The sequence below is a fragment of the Odocoileus virginianus genome, chromosome 29 (assembly GCF_023699985.2).
Source record: "Odocoileus virginianus isolate 20LAN1187 ecotype Illinois chromosome 29, Ovbor_1.2, whole genome shotgun sequence".
NCBI lineage: Eukaryota > Metazoa > Chordata > Mammalia > Artiodactyla > Cervidae > Odocoileus > Odocoileus virginianus.
This window is the reverse complement of record NC_069702.1, coordinates 19,670,451-19,696,159: the sequence shown is the minus strand read 5'-3', so window position 1 is coordinate 19,696,159 and position 25,709 is coordinate 19,670,451. Positions and strand designations below refer to the sequence as shown.

Here is a 25,709-nt window from a genome sequence, read left to right as displayed (position 1 = left end):
CTGTGGTACTGAAAGACTCTTCAGAGACCCTTGGATTGTAAGGAGATTAAACCAGTCAATCCTAAAGGAAATCAACCCTGAATATTCAATGGAAAGACTGATGCTGAAGTTGAAGCTCCAATACTTTGACCATCTGATGCAAAGAGCCAAATCATTGGAGAAGACCCTGACACTGGGAAAGATGAGGGCAGGAGGAGTAGGGGATGACAGAGTGTAAGATGGTTGGGTGACATCAGGACTCAATAGACATGAGTTTGAGCAAACGCCAGGAGATGGAGAAGGGCAGGGAAGCCTGGCGTGCTGCAGTCCATGGGATCGCAAAGAGTCAGACATGACTTAGCGAATGAACAACAATATGCATACATATGCATTATGTATACGTGTGCATAGATGTATGTATGTGTATCTTGTGTACGGGTATGTATATGTGTGTATATATGTATATATATGCACACTGATAGTTTTATTTTGGTTGAATAGAAATAAAAAACTGGAAGAAATGTATACAAAGACTTTGGTATGGCTCAAAAATCTAATGTGTATAAACTTTCTCTCACTCTTTCTCCATATAACATAAAAATATTTATCAACTTACTTAGGGTTTTGATATGTTTTGGGATAAGAATTAGAAAAAGTTAAGAATCTGAGACAGAATGTATTCTGTCCCCAAATAATATGCAGTATTAAAGGACAGAAAACACAGACATAGATAAACATACAAAAAAGGATCTTTAATGAAGACAAATTAAGTTCAAGGTTTAGGTGGGCATGATCTTTACATGTGGATTGCTGGTAGTTTTTACGTGTGTTTTAATTTTGTTTGGAAAGGAAGGGATACATGTTATTCAAAAGTTTGAATTGAAAGGGGAAAATGGAAAGGAGGAAAGATTTTGGCAGCAGAAAAAAAAAAATGAGAAAAAGCGAAAATCAAGATTGGACCAGAAAGGAGAGAAAGAAGAGCCAAAGTAGCAGACAGCTGGCATGTATAACAATGAAGCATCCTCTCCAATCTTCCCATCAAAGGCCTTCCTCATGACCTTTCCTCATCTTTACACACCTGTACACTGAACACTGTACCACGAGGGAGATCTTGATGTTCACGCTCAGATTTCTGCTCCAGGGAAAGACCCAACAAGACTCGGTCATCACTGTAGCCCCACCACCTAGCCCAGTGCCTGGCACAGAAAAGGTATCCACTAAATATGCACCAGATGAAAAAAAAATGCAAAAAAAAAAAAAAAAAAAAGACTGCAGTCTCATCCCAAAACATTATTTTGGACGCAGATTCACTCATGTGTCATAGAGCTACAAAGTGAAGCCAAAGGAGAGACACAAAAGCCTCCTGAATTGTAGTAAAATAACATTTTTCTCTCTGTTTAGCATATATCCATTGTCTCATCCACATGGTTTGGTTGAATCAGTTTTTCAGTGTTGGGGCTATGAACGCTGGACTGGATAATCCATTGTTGTGGGATGTGTGTGCTGTATAGAGCACTGCAGAATGGCTGCCAGCATCCCTGGCCTCCACCCCTCAGAGGCCAGCAGCACACCCTCCTCCCTGGATCAGCCATAACAACCAAAAATGTGCCCAGGCATTGCCAAGGGTCGGGAGGCAGGCAAAATTATCCCCAGTTGAGAACAAAAGGTATAAACTCTCACTGAGCTAGTTTGTAGAAATGATCATAATTCCTTGATCAGTGCAACTAAATTTTTTCCAGGAAATGGGAAAGTCTAATCATGGGAATTTCTCTTCCTATTCCTGATTTCAAGTCTCATTTTCTATCCTAGGGCTTCCCTGGTGGCTCAGTGGTAAAGAACCTGCCTGCCATGCGGGAGACGAGGGTTCGAGCCCTGGGTTGGAAAGATCCCCTGGAGAAGGAAATGGCAGGCCACTGCAGTATTTTTGCCTGGAAAATCCCATGGACAGAGGAGCCTGGTGAGCTACAGTCCATGGGGTTGCAAAAGACTTGGATGTGACTGAGCAACTTAACAACAAATTTCTGTCCTAAATGGAAGTAAAAATCTGGGGCGGGTGGGGGGGGGCGGTGACACAAATCTCAGCTACTGAAGACTCCATGCAGTTGCCAAGTGGGGGCAACTTGAGCGGCTCTAATTGCATTTTTAACTAAGCTTAACATACACCATTGGAGAGAGTAAATTAAGGAACATGTCTAAGAATGCAGACATTAGTGCTCTGCCCCCAGGGGAAATGATCTTCAAAATTAAACAACACCATTCAACTTTCAAAAACAGTCTCAGGTAACCTGAGAAACATGTTTGGAGGAGAAATGAGAGTCAGAGATGGGTGAAATTGGCTTCACTAAAAAGAAAAAATGTATATATATATATATATATATATATATATATATATAGCTCTAAATGTTGCACTCGTAGCAAAGAATCACTTGAGACAAAGCATAAATATACAGTGAAATCTCAGGACATGGAACAAGTGTGGAAGTAATACGGCAAGGGTCAATGAGAGTCCATATCCTTAATTTGGCCATTTTCTAAGGAGACTGTGCTTACACGCTTGGTCAGTCTCATTTCATTCCGTCGAAAGACTTTCGCTGGCATTCCAGTTTCCTGATGGCAGCTATTGTGAATGACTTTGGGTGGGCTTTCTAAACCTTCCAATAACATGCTCACTTTAATTACTGAAAATGAAAGCCTCAAAACATGGTGACTTACCCATGCCGTGACCTTCTTGATTGTTGCATCAATATTTTTCTACTAAAGAGGAAATCGCTAATGAGGCCCCTCCACCAAAGTTTGCCTGATGCTGAGTTTGTTGCAAGGAAGCACAATGGCTTTTATTTATTTATTTTCATTGGAGGATAATTACTTTACAGTACTGTGATGGCGTCTGCCATACACCAACATGAATCAGTCATAGACATACGTATGTCCCCTCCTGAACCCCGCCTCGCTCCCCTCCCTACCCCATCCCTCCAGGTTGTCTCAGAGCACCAGCTTTGGGTTCCTTGCATCATACATCAAACTCCCACTGGCCATCTCTTTTACATATGGTAATGTGTATATTTCAAGGCCATTCTCTCAAATCATCTCACCCTTTCCTTCTCCCACTGTGTCCAAAAGTCTGTTCTTTACATTGGTGTTTCCTTTGCTTCTCTGCACATAAGATCATTGGTACTATCTTTCTAGATTCTGTATTTCAGTGCTGTTCTCTCAAATCATCTCATCCTTTCCTTCTTCCACTGTGTCTGAAAGTCTGTTCTTTACATCTGTGATTCTTTTGCTGCCCTGCAATAAGATCTTTGGCACTATCTTTCTAGATTCCATATATATGTGTTAATATACGATATCTGTCTTTCTCTTTCTGACTTAATTCACCCTGTATAACAGGTTCTAGGTTCATCCACCTCATTAGAACTGATTCAAATGCATTCTTTTTTATAGCTGAGTAATATTCCATTGTGTATATATTCATTGCCGCACTATTTACCATAGCTAGGACATTGAAGCAACCTAAATGTCCATTGGCAGATGAATGGATAAGGAAGTTGTGGTGTACATATACCGTGGCTTTTTAGAGTGCTGACTTCTAAGACTGTAGGCAGAATGAATAGCATGGGGTGAACAGTATTACATGGACAGTTGCAGCAATTTCCTAAATGAATCTAGAAAGCTGAGGTCCCACTGTTGTTCATTTACATAGTGATACCTGAAATTTCATGTATAGGAGCTCTGGTTCCAGCAGAAGGCTTTGAATCACAATAGACAGACCCTCGAGGGATGCTAGGGGTAAGAGTCACCACAAAGGGGAAACTGGAAATTTTGAGTCTTGTAATCTTTGGCCTGGTGCATCTTGGAGAGAAGGAATGTATTTATTCTCTTTCCTACAAGCAGATGCTCCTTGTCTTTTATTAATTTCAAAGCAGATTTTGAGAGAAACGATGACTTAGAACATGAAGATCTCAGATACTCAATGCTGATGGAAAAGATCCCACAGGTCGCAGGTTAGGCTGCCTCAAAAGCAGCCTATGAGGTGGAGACCAGCCCGCAGGAGGTTCGTTAGGGAGACCTTCGGATTTCCACTTGGAGAAGGGAAGGCAAAGGTGCAGGACTGAGCAGAGGGAGATGCAATGGGTTGATGGGCTGGAGTACAAAGTCAACCAAGGTCTCAGCCAACCAAATAGAGAGCTCTGAAACTAGGCTAGACTTGTCCTAAGCTGGGGCAAGGGAAAGGGCTCCCCTGTGAAGGGGGCAAACCCTAAGGATGATGCCTCATTTCAGCCAAGGGCAATTTCCTGAGAGGGCAGACAGCTGTGTGCATGGAGATCTGTGTGGAGCCTGGCTCTGTTTACTACAGTACACTTTAATTTGACCCAGTTTTGCCAAGGGCTGATACTGGCTATGACAGATGTGCTCTAGTTGAAAAATGTGACCCCTTGTGTTCAGTCGCTCAATCATGTCTGACTCTTTGCAGGAGCATGGACTGTAGCCCACTAGGCTCCTTTGCCCATGAAACTTTCCAGACAAGAATACCGGAGTGGGGTGCCATTTCCTGCTCCAGAGGATCTCCCTAACCCAAGGATCAAACCCGCATCTCTTGCATCTCCTGCATCAGCAGGCTGATGCTTTACCACTAGCGCCACCTGGGAAGCTCATGTGACCCCTTATTAGAGTTTATACATTTGCTGGTCTTTTATGATAAGAGTTGCTGGAGAGATAAACAAATGGGTCACTTGCTCAGGAATCTAGGCATTTGATTTTTGTCTCTTCTTAATAAAAGACAAACATTAACCTTGTAAGCTTAAGACAGATTGTTGGACTAGAGGTCTTGAATTCTTCATTTTGAAATGAGGAAACCCCTGTTCATTTCCCATTAGGTCATGAGAACCCTGGTTAATCTGGAGAAAAAAAGCTGGATCTTATCAGGCACATTTTTGGAAATCAGTGAGAAGACTGACTACTTCTTTTCTGCATCCTCTGAGGGCAGGACATCTGGCTGAATAATACATTCATATTTTGATTAACTACAGAGGCAGAAAGGAGAATTTTTTAGGGAATTCCCAAAAGCATAACTGATAAAATGTCTCTATATTTGACTTTGAGACAGATATAAATTAAATATTGACATACATATTAAATATATGTATTTATATATTATACAGTAGTCATGTACAGATGTAAGAGTCAGACCATAACGAAGGCTGAGTGCCAGAAATTTGGTGCTTTCAAACTGTGGTGTTGGAGAAGATTCTGGAGAGTCTCTTGGACTGCAAGGAGATCATACCAGTCAATTCTAAAGGAGATCAACCCTGAATATTCATTTGGAAGGACTGATGCTGAAGCTAAAGCTCCAATACTTTGGCCACCTGATATGAAGAGCTGACTCATTGGAAAAGGCCCCGATGCTGGGAAAGATTAAGGGCAGGAGGAGAAAGTGGTGACAAAGGATGAGATGGTTGGATGGCATCACTGACTCAATGGTCATGAGTTTGAGTAGGCTCCAGGAGATAGTGAAGGACAGGGAAATCTGGCAAGCTTCAGTCCATGGAGTTGCAAAGAGTCGGACAGGACTTAGTGACTGAACCCACAATATTAAGCCATGTATATTATATATATATATATATATATATAATGGTTGATTTAGAAGACTGAGGTGCTTAAACATATCTTCCTTAAATTATCATTAAGAATCATTCACAGAAACATTCCAAGGGGCAAAAAGGTCAAAGCAACCCCAGAAGGAAGAGTGCCAAACAACTGAAACTGATAAGGCTTCTTCCAACCTAGACAGAGGAGCAGTGATGGATGGGTTCATCCAGTCCAGCCTACAAAAAGACTTCTGAAAGGGCAGCTGCCTACCCTATTCTCACTGGTGGGTGTGTTTTGCAAAGTGATTGAGTACTGAAAAGAGACTCCATATGTTCTAGTCTCCTTTTTAAGGGAGAGTTTACCTCTGAGAATTATTACAATGCTGTTTTATTCCCACTAAATTAGGTTTAGAAATAGATATACTCTGCCTCTACTGAGCCAACTTCTGCCATGTAACGTCCATAACCAAGATTTATATTTTTAAAACAGCACACAGATGACACTTACTCGATTAAATTGGAACAAAGTGGGGGGGGGGGAGCAGAGATCATTGCTGAAGTATTGGATTATAAAAACTAAGGAATTCAGAAACCGAATCTCTAAGATAGATGGTAATCTTATGAAATTTTATTTCACATATCAGTTGCACACATGTGTCTGCGTATGTGTGTTTCACTCTCAATATCACTAAACAGAGGCCAGTTAGTTCTGACAAATGGTCAAATGCAGTCAAAAGCTAAGAACCATTTACAGGAATAACACCTGCATTAATCATCTCTATTTGATACCTGCAATTTGCACTCCATGGACAACTGGATGATTTCTTATTCATTGGCAGATGTCAAGACCAGACCTACTCATATTACTAACAATTTGGAAGTCCCTTACACTTGAATCAATGGGTTCCCAAAGTGCATGCTACTTGGATGCTTTCTTAGACATTTAGTTGGCCAATTCTAAGATTTCTAGACAATGTATGATTTTCCATTTGGTCTCCATGCTTTAGCAGACTAGTATTGATACATGTGCACTTAAAACAGTGGTATCCTCTCCAGGCAAAGTGTGGCATTCATCTTTATTTTTAACTTCATAATTATGAAACACAACCAGCAAAAGGAAAAAAAATTGTACCCCCAAATAAATGACAAAATTAGTGTTTTCTTGTAGTCCATGAATACTGAAAATTTCAATTAACTGAGTGAAAAGCCATTGAATGTGCCAGCAGGATTTATATCCCAGGCTAATGACCATCATCTGCATCCTATTTAGCTAATGAAGGCTTGGAACACTTGTGGATAATTAAGGGAAAGCTGATGGGAGGAAATTCGAACCATGGAAAGATCAAATCTATTTATGTCTGCATTTAAAACTAAACATATCTAATAGTTCACTCAATCAAGGCATAATGTCTGCTCCTTTGGAATAAGATAGATGCTCATAAGTGAAGTAGGCAGGATCACTTCCCAAACACAAAATTCTGCCCTCATTCATTTATTCTGTAAGTATTTATTGAACACCTACCATGCACCTCTGCCCTTATGGATCAGCCCGATAGCACCGTGATTTCCCTAAGGTTTTTCCCACCACTTTCTCGCTTCGGTCTTAATTACCTTTAGAGTTCTGTTTTCAGTATAAGGTAACTACCGTCCATCTAACTGTCAGGACGGCCACAGCATAGTTGCAATCCCGGGGAATGATGGGGAAGTACAGGGTGTGCAGTGGGGCAGCTGGCTATTTCACTTTTTTAAAGTTTAGTTATTTATTTATTAGGCTGTGCTGGGTCTTTGTTGCTGCACCCGGGCTTTCTCCAGTTGCGGAGCGCGAGGGCTGCTCACTGTGGGGACTCCTCCTCTTTCGGAGCACAGGCTTCAGCAGTTGCGGCACTTGGGCTCAGCAGTTGCAGCACTGGGGTTTAGTTGCTCCGAGGCGTGTGGGATCTTCCTGGATCAGGGGTCAAACCCATGTCCCCTGAACTGGCAGGTGGATTCTTAACCACCAGACCACGAGGGAAACCCCTGGATATTTCTATGACCTGTCAGAGCACTTCAGGATAGGGGCCCCAACTCATCTAGAGGTAGTGGTTCCTTTGAAGAAGCCAAGAGACTATTAGAGCGAGGAAGACACCTGATGTTGAAGGGTGGCCAGAATACAAATCAAGCTCAGCAGGAGCTATACTGAATCTCACAGAAGAGTTTACCAGTCATCTCATTCAACTGTTATTAACGCACTTAAGTAGACAGCACTGCTATGGACCTCCAGCATATCCCCAACAAGTAGTATTTAACCAACAGGCTGCTTTAAGGACCTGCATTCGTAGGATTGTCAATGCTAAAAATGGCAATGCTAAAAATGGCACACCTGTCAGGCAGGCGTGTTCTAGGAAGTCAACGGATGGTGGCAACTCAATCTTAGATGCACACATTTGTCTTTCAGAATCCCTTCCAGGTCTGAAAGAAAAGCCAGGTTAAAAAAAAGAGGGGGGCGGTATGTGCCTAGCAGTGGGATTACTGGGTCATATGGTAGTTCTATTTTCACAGAATCGCTTCTCGGCCTTTTGGCTAAGATCAAGTGTAGTATTTTCATAGAGATACATGTACGCCAGTGTTCACTGCAGATCTATTTACAATAGCCAGGACATGGAAGCAATCTAAATGTTCACTGACAGATGAAAGGATGAAGAAGATATGGTACGCATATGCAATGGAGTATTACTCAGCCATAAAAAGGATTGAAATTGGGTCATTTGCAGTGATGTGTTTGAACCCAGAGTCTGTCATATACAGTGAAGTAAGTCAGAAAGAGAAAAACAAACATCATATATTAATGCATATATATATATATGGAATCTAGAAAAATGGTACTGATGAACCTATTTGCAGGGCAAGAATAGAGACGCAGACATGGAGAACAGACTTGTGGACGTGGCAGGTGGAAGGAGAGGGTGAGACAAACTGAGAGACAAGCAGTGAAATGTACACGCTACTATGTGTCAAATAAAGAGCTAGCGGGAAGCTTCTGCATAGCACAGGGAGATCAGCTCAGCGCCCTGTGATGACCTAGAGGGTGCGGCAGGGATGGTGGGAGGAGGTCCAAGAGGGAGGGGCTGTATGTACACACACGGCTGGCTCACACTGTTGCACAGTGGAAACCGACACAACACTGTCAAGCAGCTCTACTTCCATTTTTAAAACATCAGCTAAATCAGAGCCTGCACACACGCAGTTGGGTGTAACTCTAAGCCAGCGGGCCTCAAACGTTAGTGCCAGGAGAATCACCTGGAGTTCCTGCTAAGACACAGATGCTGGGCTCCACCTTAGAGACTTTGATTCAGGAGGTCTGAGGTGGGGGTCCAAGAACTTGCATTTCTAACACATTCTCAGGTAAAGTTCATGCTCCTGGCCTGGAGACCACACTTTGAGAACCCACAGTCTAAGAAATACCCAAAACAAATTAGTGGCAATGATAACTCTGCCTTTTAAGGTCACAGAAAAGAAGAAAATGTATCTCTGACCAGAATTTCCATAGCATTAATTTTCATCAGGACAGTAGTGATAATACCTTCTGACCTTTATACGAAACTTCCCATTTCTAAAGCCCTTTAATGCACACTGTCTCACTTGAACTTCCAAACATCCCCGTAAAGTACCTGTTTCACTCATTTCAGGACAGTGAGAAAACAGAGAGGTTAAGCAACTTGCCCCAGTTTTCTTAAGTAGTAAGTGGTCAAGCCAAGATTTGGGTCGTTGGCCTTCAGAAGTATTTCTGGGGTAGACTGTGACACAGGAATTGAACTCTGGGAGCATTAGGGTAAAATGTGAAATTCAGTTAAAATTAACAAAGCAAGGTAACTGTAGTCTCGCAATATCAATGTCAGAGGTTCTTTACCAATAAGTCAGTATTAATTTCTTCTTACTCCACACCATTTATAAAAGCTGAAGAATCTTGGCATTCATAGTGAATTTAATTTTTAAAAAAATCAAAGAAGCTCCTTTAAAAGGCTAAGTAGAACAGATATATATATATAGACTTTGTGTATATATATATACACACACACACACAAAGTCTGAATACAAAAGTCAGCAGCAACTGTGAACTCTGAGAAGAGGACACCACTGGGAGAAGAGGCATTACTTTTTAGCATCAGTTTCCTCACCCTCTTCCTACAGGGAGTGGGATCTTTGATGTTTCCATCAGGTTAGCATCTTAGGGTTTGAGAACCAGTAGGAAATTCTGAATCTGCAGGGAGCAGAGGGAACTCCATGGTTGACAAACTGCACAGAGATAATACAATCGGACCCGAGGATGCAGTCCACAAACAGTCCCACCAGAATCCCCCACAGAGAGGACGAACCTCCTTCCTTGCTGTGCCTTCACATCCATGAGGATCCTACAAGACCAGCGAGATGCTGAGTTCTGGGGCCAGGGGAGAAAAAGCTGTCAGAACATATTTCACGCACTTCATGACTATATTTGAATGTAACCAATTAGTGCCAGAAGGAGACAGCAGAGTGACAAAGAGCCTCAAAGAAGACACAACAAAACACACGTATAGGGACAAGAGGCACGGAGTGCTGTCCAGCCTCATCCCACAAAGCCACGACTAAGTTTCCCTAAAAGCCATCAACTTAACTTAACCAGGCCAGAGCCCCTCCTCAGGGCCGTTCCATTGTTTTTTCCCAGAACAGACACTCCATCCTGACATGGTCAGTGCTGAACGGAAGAGAGATTGAAGGAATAAAGGCAGATGAGGGGCTGAAGGTTTCTGACTTTTAAAAGAACAGTAAGGAAACTCTACAATTCTAAGGATATCAGCATCTGTTATTTTTGAGTCAACAGCCGTGGTATGTTAAAGAAGACTACATCAATTATTTTGAAAGATTATTGCTCAATATTTGAGAATTTAAAGCTAAAGATCCTTTCAAATCTCTACTGTTGCTTACACAAATCCCTCTGAGAGGACTTATCACAGACAGCTGATCATGCACTGCTAGCTCACTGAGGCCAGAAGCCAAAACTCAATCATTTTTGTACACTATACTTTAGCACAGTGATGGGCATAGCGGTGAGGACACTGTAATGACTGCATAAATGTTTGTTGAATGTCTAGTGAATAAGGGATGCAAGAGGGTGAGGGAAGAAGCAGGGAAGGAGGTACAAAGGGAGGAATAAGGAAGAGCAATGATAAAGTGTGAATGACACCCTACATTGGGAAAAGTGCTATGAGTTGTATTGTGTCCCCCAAAAAGAGACACTGATGTCATAATCCCTGGTACCTGGAAATGTGACCCTGTTTGGAATTAGGGTCTTTGCAGATGATCCAGGTAAGATGAAGTCATTAGAGGGATTCCTAATCCAATATAGCAGCTTTCCAGGTGGTTCAGTGGTAAAGACTCTGCCTGCCAATGCAGGAGATGCAGGTTCAAACCCTGGGTCGGGAAGATCCCCTGAGAAGGAAATGGCAATCCACTCCAGTCCTCTTGCCTGGGAAATCCAATGGAGAGAGGAGCCTGATGGGCTACAGTCCTTTGGGTCCTAAGAGTCAGACACAACTTAGTGACTAAACAACAACAACCCAATATATCTGGTGTCCTTTCAAAAAGGGGAAATCTGGACAGACAGTCACAGAGGATGATGAGGTGAGGACACCCATCTGGTGATGGAGGCAGAAATTGACTAGATGGACATAGATGCAAACAAAGGAACACCAAGGACTCTGGGCCACCACCAGGAGCTAGGAAGAGGCAAGGAAGGATTCTACCCAGAGTCTCAGAGGAAGCATAGCTCTGCTAATGCCTCAATTTTGGACTTCCAGCCTCCAGAACTGGGAGACAATAAATGTCTGTTGTTTGAAGCCACCCAGTTCATGGGACTTTTTATGTAGCCTTAGCAGACTAGTGCAGAGAGACTGTTCCATGGGTTTCTGTTCATTGATCATCTATTACAGGGGATGACAAACTTTTCCTTTACAATATTTTAGGTGCCATGGGCCATAAGGTCTCTCTGTCACAGAAACTCAAGTCTGTCATTGTAGTATAACAGTAATCACAGACAATGCCTAAATATATAAACGTGTCTGTGTTCCAATACAACTCTATTTTTTAGACACTGAAATTTGAATTACCTATGCTATGTGTCAGGAAATATTCTTCTTTTGTTATTTTTCCCCCAACTATTTAAAAATGTGAAAACTTTGTGCTTGCAGGCTGTACAAAAACAGACAGTGGCCAGATTTGGCCAGCAAGCTCTAACTTGTCTATTCCAAGGTACAGATCTAGGAATCAGAAATACCTACCTGTAGTCTTGATTCCACTTATTATTCTTGCAACTTAATTAAATCATTGACTTCCATCTTCAAAGACTATAATAAACTTTTTCTTCCCCACGTGGAAGTTTACAAGGATGAGATGAAAATAATATACTTTAAAACACTTTGTATACAGTTAACCCTACTGATACTTGGATAGATTTAGCTCTGTCTCACTCTTCAGAAATACTAACACTAAGGTCAGGGTGATGATCAAGTGACCCTGAATCATGGAGCCAGGGCAGAGTGGAAAAAAGACACAACTCCCTTAAATCACCCACATCTTCAGATGGATCACGCAAGGAGGAAAAGAAAATGCCTATCACACACAAGGGTGTGGGCAGATGAAGGACTTTCTGGGATAGACAGCATCTCCACTGCAAATGTACATTATCGTCTTTGGTCACACTTGACCTGGGGCTAACTGCTGAACCAAGAATTTCTTTTAGGGAATGTTCTCAACCAGGACAGGCCTGCTGATGACAGCCTAGAGCTCAGTTCCCTAGATTATCATTCTAAACAAACACTCATCATCACTAAAGCTCCTTTGGCCATTCTTGAGTCTGTTGCTACGGTGCCAACAGCTGACAAAGCCATAAATATTACCCCACACACAGCACTTCTTCACATTCGCCACCGCAAGGAATTGGAACCCTGCCACTGGGCTCCACAGGGGCTGGACTAGAGCTGACAGCTCCAGATTTTCAGGTCTGGCACAAGGCACAGCCAAAGTAAGCACCACAGAAGAGAGACAAGAGCTCACAGGAGGAAGTTTTATTTTGTCCACACAACACAGGGCTGCAGATTTCCCTGGGACGGAGTAATTCCTTGAGGATGTCAGAGCAGACCCTCCAAATGGCTAGCACACATGAGCTGTGGTCCTAAACAAGGATTTTACTCCAAATTAATGATTCTGATTCTCCTTTGTCCCTAAGACTGTGCATTTCCTGGATGTAAAGACAAGTGTGGTCACTAAACTTATTCTCAGTTCCTAACTCTTAGCACTCATGTTTGCAGTGAACAGGAAAGAAATCGCATCTTTTGCCAACTCCTGGCTGCCACCAGTATCGGGAGTTTCATCCCCCTTACTGTCTTCCTCTCCATCCCCATCCACCCTGGCATATCACCGTGTGTGTGTGTGTGTGTGTGTGTGTGTGTGTGTGTGTGCGCACACACGCTCGGTCACACAGTCATGTCTGACTCTTTGCGACCCCATAGACTGCAGCCTGCCAGGCTCCTCTATTCATGAGATTTTTCAGGCAAGAATACTGGAGAAGGCTGCCATTTCTTACTCCAGGGGATCTTCCTGATCTCAGGATCAAACCCGTGTCTCCTGCATTGGCAGGTGAACTCTTTACCACTGAACCACCTGGGAAGCCCTGGCATGTCATCACCTGTCTTCAAAAGAACAGAGAAAAAAGCCATAGTGATGATCTCTTAGCAACCTGATGCCCTTCTTCTAAAAGATGCTCACAGAAAAGCATGACCAGGCCAAAGTTGTCCCTCTTGGAAGCAGGGTAGCTGGATGGAAAGGATACAAACACAAATTCTGGCTCTGCCCATGTTATGCGGCTAGAGCTCATGACTTAAATTCTGAGCCTCAATTCCTTATCTGTAAAATGCAAACAGATTTGAGAAATCTGTATGCAGGTCAAGAAGCAACAGTTAGAACCAGACGTGGAACAACAAATTGGTTCCACACTGGAAAAGGAGTACATCAAGGCTGTTTGTTGTCACCCTGCTTATTTAACATATAGGCAGAGTATATACTGAGAAACGCTGGGCTGGATAGGACAAGCTGGAATCAAGATTGCTGGGAGAAATATCAATAACCTCAGATATGCAGATGACACCACCCTAATGGCAGAAAGCAAACAGGAACTAAAGAGCATCTTGATAAAAGTGAAAAAGGACAGTAAAAAAAAAGCTGGCTTAAGTGCTCGCTTCGGCAGCACATATACTAAAATTGGAATGATACAGAGAAGATTAGCATGGCCCCTGTGCAAGGATGACATGCAGATTCGTGAAGCGTTCCATATATTTTTGAGTTAAAAAAAAAAAAAGCTGGCTTAAAACTCAACATTCAGAAAACTAAGATCATGGCATCCGGTCCCATCACTTCATGGCAAATAGATGGGGAAACAAAGGAAAACAGTGACAGACTTTATTTTTTTGGACTCCAAAATCACTGCAGATGATGGCTACAGCCATGAAATTAAAAGACACTTGCTCCTTGAAGAAAAGCTATGACCAACCTACACAGCATATTAAAAAGCAAAGACATTACTTTGCCAAAAAAGGTCCATCTAGTCAAAGCTATGGTTTTTTCCAGTAGTCATGTATGGATGTGAGATTTGGACTATAAGGAAAGCTGAGCACCAAAGAAATGATGCTTTTGAACTGTGGTGTTGGAGAAGACTCTTGAGAGTCCCTTGGACTGCAAGAAGATACAACCAGTCCATCCTAAAGGAGATCAGTCCCGACTGTTCATTGGAAGGACTGATGCTGAAGCTGAAACTCCAAAACTTTGGCCACCTGATGTGAAGAATTGACTCATTGGAAAAGCCCCTGATGCTGGGAAAGATTGAAGGCAGAAGGAGAAGGGGATGACAGAGGATGAGATGGTTGGACGGCATCACCAATGGACATGAGCAAGCTTCAGGAATTGGTGATGGACAGGGAAGCATGGAGTGTTGCAATCCACAGGGTCTCAAACAGTCGGACACGACTAAGTGACCGAACTAAACTGAAAATGGAAACAAGACAGCTTACCTGAGAGTATTTGGTAAGAATTTAAGAGGATGTGTGCTCCAAAAATAGTAGCTATCACTATTATTTCAGAGCATTATGGACTTCTTCTCTAGCTTTGTCTCCAGCTGTTCTTACTCTACAGACTTCACAAATGCCTATTTACAGGGGTCTATCTGTGCCACTGGGCTTCCCTGGCCACCAAGATGGTAATGAGTCTGCCTGTAATGTGGGAGACCCAGGTTTGATCCCAGGGTTGGCAAGACCCCTGGAGAAGGAACTGACAACACACTGCAGTATTCTTGCCTGGGAAATCCGATGGGCAGGGGAGCCTGGCAGGCTAGAGTCCATGGGGTCACAAAGAGTCAGACAGAGCTGAGTGAGTAAAACACACACACCTGTGCCACTGAAGTTCACAGTGGCGCCTGAGGAAGCAGAGGAAGGCGACAAGGTTACTTGAAGCCTGGGCTCTAGAAGAGCAAGTGGCTGGGGGCCAGGGAGGAGGACCAGCCCCTCCTCCCTCGAACGATCTCTGGTCCATCGTAAGCTAGTGAATTCTCATGCCCCTGGCTGAACTAGGCGGGTAATGACTCATGCTGTGAATACTGTGCAGTCTCTGAGAGGAGAGAAAAGTGATATGAAGCATCACTATCAACACACATGGTTATGCTTGCAGGTCTGAATTATTGCGAAAATATTCCAGAGGCTGCTATAGCTCATCCTCTAGAAAAGCATGATATTTCAGGCAGATAGAGAATACAATCAGGAAAAAAAAAATTGACTTGGAAAAACTACACGTCAGCCAGAGAAAACGGTGAAAAACATGATACCACATTTAGTTATTTCGGAGGGCGTAGGGTGGGTGGTTAAAAAGCACTGCTAGGCCCCGGTGGTCCAGTGGTTAAAAGTCTGTGCTGCCAGTGCAGGGCGCACAGGTTCAATACTTGTTTGAGGAACTAAGATCCCACCTGCTGTGTGAGCAAAGAAAAAAAAGGAAAGAAAATTTCCTGAAGTGAATAAAAATGAAAACATAACACATCAACTAAAAAAAAGTTACGCGGGGAAAAGAAACAAATTTTAAAAAGTAATAAAGCACCACTGGTATTGATAATACGATTCCCCCCTTCAGGGCTTCCCTGGTGGCTCAGTGGTAAAGAATCTGTGTGCCAAAGCAGAAGACATGGGTTCGATCCCTGATCCAGGAAGAACCCACAGACCTCAGAGCAACTAAGCCCTAGAGCCACAGCTACTGAGCCTGCGCTCTAAAGCCCAGGAACTGCAACTACTGAGCCACAACTACTGAAGCCCACAGCCCTAGAGCCTGTGCTCTGCCATAAGACAAGCCTCCGCAATGAGAAGCTAGCATATTGCAACTCGAGAGTTACTCCTACTCGCCACAACTAGAGAAAAGCGTGAGCAGCAGTGAAGACCCATCACAGGCCAAAATAAAAATACATAAAATTAAATTAAAAAAAAAAAGATTCCCTCGTTCAAAATTCTCAGGTAAGACAGTAAAGAAACACGGCCAGTCTTGGGCAGTGAAACTGAAGTGCTCAGCCCCTGGAGAGATTCTTACTGGCAGAGTGGTAGGAATATCTTTCATCACGAGGTTTTCACACAGTATCTTCCTCTTTTTTTTTTTTCACAGTGACTCTGTGTACTAATATGTACCTACATAGATCTGTCTTCTGAAAAAACAATATGTTAATCTATAATCCAAGCTGATGAAATACTAACTTGTAAATTTAGTGGGTGGGGAGGAGAGGAAGGGGAAGGTCAAGGAACAAAGACATTCTCAAAAAAAAAAAAAAAGAAAGACATTCTCATAATTACTGGCTGTTACAAATCATTTAAACGGACACACAACAAGAATGGAGGTTGCAGGGCTCAGTGGGATGGGTTCCTGTTTAAAAGCCCAGCACTGTCATTAATCAATGAATGGTGATGTGGCATTATCTCAAGCACTCTAAGGGATGGTTTGACAGGAAATCCATGGCTACACAATTTTTACTGCACACCAGAAATAAAAATAAAAGATCTAGCTTGCCATAAGCACCTTTCATAATTACAGGACTGACAGATGCAGTCCTTATCCTAGTTCCAAATTGCTGCATCTTCATTTCTTCAGTTTATTTTGAGATCCACCTGCACAAGCTCTCCATGTGAAAGGCTAATAAGAGATGATTAAAGTGTTCCCCAGGGCTTGGGGAAATCCCATGCTTCACTTTTTTTTTTTCATGTCTTTCCAACTGCCCTGGGCTCATTTATTCAACAAACATTACTGAACACTTACGCTGCAGACATTAGGCTGGGTTCTGTGGAGAGTATATTGATGAATGAGATATGACATATGCCTTGAAGAAATAACAAGCAAATCTATGAAGCTTTTCATATTCCTTGAAGAAGTTCTACTCATTTCTGAGCCTGGCTTTCTTCTTTTCAGTGTCTTCCATCCTGCTTATGTGATCTCTTTTTCCTTTGTGCCACTTCTATACCTTGAACACATTTCTATTAATAACCATTCTCATATTATAGTGCATTTATTAGATTATGTCCTTTGCCCAGAGAACTCTGGAAGCCAGACGGTCATGCTATACTCATATTCCTATTCACAATGTGAATTCATAATTCACACATCCCATATTCACAATGACTCTTATATAGTAGATTTTTTTTAATGTGTTGAATATAAAACATAGTCCATTCACTTCTATGGCTTCAACTACTAGATGAAAGATGTTTATTCTTTTTTAAAATTTATTTTACTGAAGTATAGTTGATTTATAATGTGTTAATTTCTGCTGTATAGCAAAGTGATTCAGTTCAGTTCAGTCCCTCAGTCGTGTCTGACTCTTTGTGACCCCATGAATCACAGCACGCCAGGCCTCCCTGTCCATCACCAACCCCCAGAGTCCACCCAAACCCATGGCCATCTAGTCGGTGATGCCATCCAACCATCTCATCCTCTGTTGTCCCCTTCTCCTCCTGCCCTCAGTCTTTCCCAGCATCAGGGTCTTTTCCAATGAGTCAGCTCTTCCCATCAGGTGGCCAGAGTATTGGAGTTTCAGCTTCAGCATCAGTCGTTCCAATGAACACCCAGGACTGATCTCCTTCAGGATGGACTGGTTGGATCTCCTTGCAGTCCAAGGGACCCTCAAGAGTCTTCTCCAACACCACAGTTCAAAAGCATCATTTCTTTGGTGCTCAGCTTTCTTTATAGTCCAACTCTCACATCCATACATGACCACTGGAAAAACCATAGCCTTGACTAGACGGACCTTTGTTGACAAAGTAATGTCTCTGCTTTTTAATATGCTGTCTAGGTTAGTCATAACTTTCCTTCCAAGGAGCAAGCATCTTTTAATTTCATGGCTGCAATCACCATCTGCAGTGATTCTGGAGCCCAGAAAAATAAAGTCAGCCACTGTTTCCTTTGTTTCCCCATCTATTTGCCATGAAGTGATGGGACCAGATGCCATGATCTTAGTTTTCTGAATGTTGGGCTTTAAGCCAACTTTTTCATTCTCCTCTTTCACTTTCATCAAGAGGCTCTTCAGTTCTTCTTCACTTTCGGCCATAAGGGTGTTATCATCTGCATATCTGAAGTTATTGATACCAGCAATCTTGATTCCAGCTTGTGCTTCTTTCAGCCCAGCGTTTCTCATGATGTACTCTGCATATAAGTTAAATAAGCAGAGTGACAATATCCAGCCTTGACATATTCCTTTTCCTACTTGGAACCAGTCTGTCGTTCCATGTCCAGTTCTAACTGTTGCTTCCTGACCTGCATACAGGTTTCTCAAGAGGCAGGTCAGGTGGTCTGGTATGCCCATCTCTTTCAGAATTTTCCACAGTTTATTGTGATCCACACAGTCAAAGGCTTTGGCATAGTCAATAAAGCAGAAATAGATGGTTTTTTTGCAACTCTCTTGCTTTCTTGAAGATCCAGCAGATGTTGGCAATTTGATCTCTGGTTCCTCTGCCTTTTCTAAATCCAGCTTGAGCATCTGGAAGTTCAAGGTTCATGTACTGCTGAAGCCTGGCTTGGAGAATTTTGAGCATTAATGCTAGCACGTGAGATGCGTGCAACTGTGTGGTACTTTGAGCATTGTTTGGCATTGCCTTTCTTTGGGATTGGAATGAATGACCTTTGGAATGGAATGACCTTTTCCAGTCCTATGGCCACTGCTGAGTTTTCTAAATTTGCTGGCATATTGAGTGAAGCACTTTCACAGCATCATCATTCATGATTTGAAATAGCTCAACTGGAATTCCATCACATCCACTAGCTTTGTTCGTAGTGATGCTTCCTAAGGCCCACTTGACTTCACATTCCAGGATGTCTGGCTCTAGGTGAGTGATCACACCATTGTGATTATCTGGGTCATGAAGATCTTTTTTATACAGTTCTTTTGTGTATTCTTACCACCTCTTCTTAATATCTTCTGCTTCTGTTAGGTCCATACCATTTCTGCCCTTTATTGAGCCCATCTTTGCATGAAATGTTCCCTTGGTATCTCTGATTTTCTCGAAGAGATCGCTAGTCTTTCCCATTCTCTTGTTTTCCTCTATTTCTTTGCATTGATCGATGAGGAAGGCTTTCTTATCTCTCCTTGCTATTCTTTGGAACTGTGCATTCAGATGGGTATGTTTTTCCTTTTCTCCTTTGCTTTTTGCTTCCTTTCTTTTCACAGCTATTTGTAAGGCCTCCTCAGACAGCCGTTTTGCTTTTTTGCATTTCTTTTCCTTGGGGATGGTTGGATACATATATATATACGTGTGTGCTGTGCCTAGCTGCTCAGTCGTGTCCGACCCCATGGACTGTAGCCCACCAGGCTCCTCTTTCCATGGGGATTCTCCAGGCAAGAATACTGAAGTGGGTTGACATGCCCTCCTCCAGGGGATCTTCCCAACCCAGGGATCGAACCCAGGTCTCCCACATTGCAGGTGGATTCTTTACCCTCAGAGCCACCAGGGAAGCCTATATATATACACACATATATGTGTATACATACATTTATATTTATGTATATATACATTTATATTTAATGTGTATATTAAAATATACACACTTAAATACATATAAAATATATAACCACATTCTTTTTTATATTCTTTTCCATTATGTTTTATCATAGGATATTGAATATAGTTCCCTGTACTATACAGTAGGACCTTATGTTTTATTCATTCTATAATGAATAGCTGGCATCTACTAGTCCCAAACTCCCAAATTCATCCCTGTCCCCCTCTCTTCCCTTTGGCAACCACAAATCTATTATCTATGCCTGTGAGTCTGTTTCTGTTTCATAGACAAGTTCATTTGTGTCATATTTTAGATTCCACATATAAGTGATATCACATGGTATTTGTCATTCTCTGTCTGACTTACTTCATTTAGTATGATAATCTCTAGGTTCATCTATGTTGTTGCAAAAGGCATTATTTTATTTTTATGGTTGAGTAATATTCCATTATATATGTACCACATCTCCTTTATGTGATGTTCATTCTTACTGTGTATGTTCATCCCTAATTCTCTCCTAAGCTTCAAATTAATTATATCCAATTGTCTATTAAACACCTCCACTGGAATGTCCATAGGTATCTACAACTTGACTTGTCCAAAACTGAACACACCATATTCCCTGACAGCAAATCTGCCTCCAGTTGTTCATATCTTGGTTAAACAGTGAGACCATCTATTCCCCCTTTCAACCACAAATTACAGTGTCTTTTTTGATTCTTCTCTTTCCTTACCTATCACATCTTATTGATTTGACTATGGAAAATGTTCAAGTCATAAACCTTTCTTTTCCCATTGCCTTGTCACTGCCTTAGTTCAGACTGTCATCACCTCTTATTTAATTTCCTACCAAATCTCCATGCCACAAGCAGCTTCTACCTTGCCACCAGATATTGCAGAATCTAAATTTGCAAATTGACAGCTGAAAAATCTCTTCTGGCTCCCTAATGTGTAAAAGAAAAATGTCCTTGATTCTGAGCATGGTACCTATTGACAATCTGACTGCAACTTGTTCCATCAGGCTGGATTCTGACCTTTTCCATTACACGTCCTATAATCTAACCACACTAAATGTTTGATTATTCTTTGGACAAGCAGGGAGACTCCAAGTCCTTGAACATACTACAATATTCCCTCTGCCTGAAATCCCTTCTCCTAAATCACCTAGTCAATTGCTTCTTCCCTCTGCAAAGATTTCTGACACTACCAGGAGCAGTTAGAGGTTTCCCTTTCTCTGTTGCTAAAGTTTTTAATTTCACATATTTTATAATTTTGTAATGAAGCTCTTGCTAGTGAGACTGAAAGCTCAGGGAGTGTTAAGAAGTCAACTTGATTCATCTCTTTTACCCTGGGCAAAGTCTGGTATGTGATTGAAAGTCAATGAATGTTTGCAAAAACAATGAATGAGTCACTAATTTAACAGTCTAAAGCTAGTTAAAGATATAGTTAGGCACCAATTGTGGATAAGGGTAGTTGAAACCATGGTTATGATTTTAAGTTCTTACAAATAGATAATTATAAGAAATGAGGGATTCAGACAAACTCCAATGGAGCACTGATATTTATTAAGATGAAAGGAAGGAAGAACCAGCTAAGGAAATTAAGAAAAAGCAGTGAGAGAAGTGGAAGAACCAGAATATTGTCACAGAATAACACTTCCAGAAGGAACCCTAAGATAGCACTTCCTCACATTAGCTCTCCCTGATCTCCCAAATTCAGAACCAGAACCCCCTTCTACGTGATCCCACCTCACTCCATACTAAACTCTGTCAGAATGATTATCACAGTGACTTTAACTATGTATTTGTCTGCAAGCCTCATAGAATATTAGTTCCCCAAAAGCAGTTCCATTGCTCAGTCATGTCGGACTCTTTGCAACCCCATGGACTATAGCACACCAGGTTTCCCTGTCTATCACTAACTCCTGGAGCTTGCTCAAACTCATGTCCAACGAGTCAGTGATGCCACCTTACCATCTCATCTTATGTCATCCCCTTCTCCTCCAGTCTTCAATCGTTCCAAGCATCAGGGTCTTTTCAAATGAGTCAGTTCTTCACATCAGATGGCCAAAATATTGGAGGTTCAGCTTCAGCATCAGTCCTTCCAATGAATATTCAGGACTGATTTCCTTTAGGATGGGCTGGTTGGATCTCCTTGCAGTCCAAGGGGCTCTCAAGAGTCTTCTCCAGCACTACAGTTCAAAAGCATCAATTCTTTGGCACTCAGCTTTCTTTAGAGTCCAACTCTCACATCCGTACATGACTACTGGAAAAAACCACAGCCTTGACTAGATGGACCTTGTTGGCAAAGTAATATCTCTGCTTTTTAATATGCTATCTAGGTTGGTCACAGCCTTTTTTCCAAGGAGCAAGTGTCTTTTAATTTCATGGCTGCAGTCACCATCTACAATGATTTTGGAGCCCAAGAAAATAAAGTCTGACACTGTTTCCATTGTTTCCCCATCTATTTGTCATGAAGTGATGGAACCGGATGCCATGATCTTAGTATTCTGAACGTTCAGTTTTAAGCTAACTTTTCACTCTCCTCTCTCACTTTCATCAAGAGGCTCTTTATTTCTTATTGGCTTTCTGCCATAAGGGTGGTGTCATCTGCATATCTGAGGCTACTGGTATTTCTCCCAGCAATCTTGATTCCAGCTTGGGCATCATCCAGCCTGTCAATTTGCATGATGTACTCTGCATACAAGTTAAATAAGCAGGGTGACAATATACAGCCTTGACATACTCCTTTACCTATTTGGAACCAGTCTGTGGTTCCATGTCCAGTTCTAACTGCTACTTCTTGACCTGCATACAGATTTCTCAGGAGGCAGGTCAGGTGGTCTGGTATTCCCATCTCTTGAAGAATTTTCCACAGCTGTGATCCACACAGTCAAAGGCTTTGGAATAGTCAATAAAGCAGAAGTAGATGTTTTTCTGGAACTCTCTTACTTTTTCAGTGATCCAAAGGATGTTTGCAATTTGATCTCTGGTTCCTCTGACTTTTCTAAATCCAGCTTGAACATCTGGAAGTTCATGGTTCATATATTGTTGAAGCCTGGCTTGGAGAATTTTGAGCATTACTCTGCTAGCGTGTGAGATGAGTGCAACTGTGCGGTACTTTGAGCATTGTTTGGCATTGCCTTTCTTTGGGATTGGAATGAATGACCTTTGGAATGGAATGACCTTTTCCAGTCCTATGGCCACTGCTGAGTTTTCCAAATTTGCTGGCATCTTGAGTGCAGCACTTTCACAGCATCATCGGTCAGGATTTGAAATAGCTCAACTAGAATTCCATCATCTCCACTAGCTTTGTTTGTAGTGATTCTTTCTAAGGCCCACTTGATTTCACATTCCAGGATGTCTGGCTCTAGGTGAGTGATCACACCATCATGGTTATCTGGGTCATGAAGATTTTTTATACAGTTTTTCTGTGTATTCTTGCCACCTCTTCTTAATATCTTCTGCTTCTGTTAGGTCCATACCATTTCTGTCCTCTATTGAGCCCACCTTTGCATGAAATGTTCCCTTGGTATCTCTAATTTTCTTGAAGAGATCTCTAGTCTTTCCCATTCTCTTGTTTTCCTCTATTTCTTTGCATTGATCACTGAGGAAGGCTTTCTTATCTCTCCTTGCTATTCTTCGGAACTCTGCATTCAAATGGGTATATCGTTTCTTTTCTCCCTTGCCTCTAGCTTCTCTTCTTTTCTCAGCAATTTGTAAGGCCTCCTCAAACAACCATTTTGCCTTTCTTTTTCTTGGGGATGGTCTTGATCACTGCCTCCTGTACAGTGTCATGAGCCTCTGTCCATAGTTCTTCAGGCACTCTATCAGATCTAATCCCTTGAATCTATTTGTCACTTCCACTGTATAATCATACCTGGATGGTCTAGTGGTTTTCCCTACTTTCTTCAATTTAAGTCTGAATTTTGCAATAAATCCCCAAAGGCAGGGACTCTGTGTTATTGACAACATATGGTACATAGTGGCACTAGTGGTAAAGAACCTGCCTGCCAATTCAGGTGACATAAGAGATGTGGGTTCGATCTCTGGGTTAGGAAGATTCCCCTGGAGAAGGAAACAGCAACCCACTCCAGTATTCTTGCCTAGAAAATTCCATGGGCAGAGGAGCCTGGCAGGCTAAAGTCCATAGGGTCGCAAAGAGTTGGACACAACTGAGTGACCGAGTACTCACACATACACGGCACATACCTACTAGTCAATAAATATCTGCTGAAAAACTGAAGAGATGAATATTTAAATAAATAAGTGAAAGCAGTCAAGACATCACATAAGATGAGGATGAAAGATGATCCTTGATTTTAGTATTCAGGAAAATAAAGGTTGACTTCTATTCTTGTATGTTACCACATAACTTTCATGAGTTTCACATTGGAAGGTTCAAAAATTCCTGATAAAATGAAAAGTCTCCTGCTAGTCATTTGGCGTTTCTTCCAAGAGCAAAATCTCTATAAAATGGATGGATAGCTCTGAAGAGGTGCAAGTAGGTTTTATCCAATGGTTTTCATCCAGATAACATATAATAGAGTCATGTCTGACTCTTTGTGACCCCATGGACTGAAGACCACTAGGTTGCTCTGTCTAGGGACAGGCAAGAATACTGGAGTGGGTAGCCATTTCCTTCTCCAGGAGATCTTCCTGACCCAGGGATTGAACCTGAGTCTTCTGTGTCTCCTGGGTTGTGGCCAGATTCTTCACCATCTGAGGCACCAGGGAAGCCCAACAGAGATGGGCTGGCTTTAAGAGATGGAAGGTTAAACACATCATTTCAAAATTGCTTCAGCAAATAGTACTGTCTTTAAGCCAAGGAACTTAAAATAATTATAATCAACCCATCTCTGAGTGACCTTGAATTTTTTTACTATTATCTCTTGTACATGTTATAGTCACATGCCCTCTATTCGAGAAATCCTTGCGAAGTAGAATCACAGATTATTCATCACCATAAGACCCCCAAGTTACTGATATAAAAGGAATATTTTGATGATAAATCCCTAGACAAATGAATGAAGCAGAACCTCTGACAGATTGTTAATGTTTTGTTTTCAGATTTACAAATGAGAACTTGAAATAAAAAGGACTGTGGAATAAAAAAAATAAAAGTGGAAAACATAAGTGCAGTCTGCAGACAACCAATGCCCTTCAGGACATGAGGTGGGGAATTAGAATGAAATGTGGTTCAGCAATTTCTGAGAGTTGCTGAGAAGTGAAAATTCAGCCTACCTGGGCCTGTGCAAACACAATGATGATTATGATGTACACTGCCTCCCACCCTCTCCTCCTTCCTGACTGCCAGCGGGTGCCATCTGCATACAGGAGAGCGTCAGAGCAAAGATATGTGCAAAAAGAATTTGCCCTTTTCTCGGCCCTGCCCCCATGGAAAGTTAAGCCAAGAGAGACTAAATTCTTCCTACCACGTACATGTGGCACATAGCCTGCATCTCCAGGGTGCTTTGTACTCTGATGGGAGCCACATTCTGAAAGCTGATAAACCAGCTTTCTGTACATTAGAGACTTGGGGGAAATACTTTTAATTCAATGCATTTTGAAAACTATTTCCTAGAGAGGTCTGCCAGGAGACTAAGGGAATCCAAAGGCCCTGAAGTAGCTGTGCTAGATCCCACGTGGCTCCTGTCCAGCATCCTTGACACCCGGAGCCCACAGCCCCACCGAGAAGCTATTCTCATCTTAGATACATCAAGTCTCACTCCATCCTCTTAACCACAAAGACTGAGTCCGGAATTCAGAAAAAAAAAAACAAAAAACCACTTCTATGTTGTTTGATTCAACATTGTTAAAGGCTGTCAGAAAAAAGTGTGTGTTATTCAAAGAAGGCTGAGTTCTACGGGCTAAGTCAGAAATGCCTGGTATTAAAGAGAGGCAGTGTGCCCTAAAATAGGGGTCCCCAACCTTCAGGATCTAATGCCTGATGGTCTGAGGTGGAGCTGACGTCATAATAATAGAAATAAAACACACAATAAATGTAATAAACTTGAATCATCCTGAAACGATTCACCCCGTCATGGTCCGTGGAAACCAGTCCCTG

General features: G+C 42.0%; 1 protein-coding gene and 1 non-coding gene across 2 annotated transcripts in view; one reads left to right on the top strand and one right to left on the bottom strand.

The window, feature by feature from the left end:
• Positions 1-25,709, bottom strand: part of RASGEF1B (RasGEF domain family member 1B) — a 621,423-nt gene that overhangs the window by 385,619 nt on the left and 210,095 nt on the right.
• Positions 13,806-13,912, top strand: LOC139032079 (U6 spliceosomal RNA). Its single transcript, XR_011484628.1, has one exon. It is a non-coding gene; the product is annotated as a U6 spliceosomal RNA (small nuclear RNA).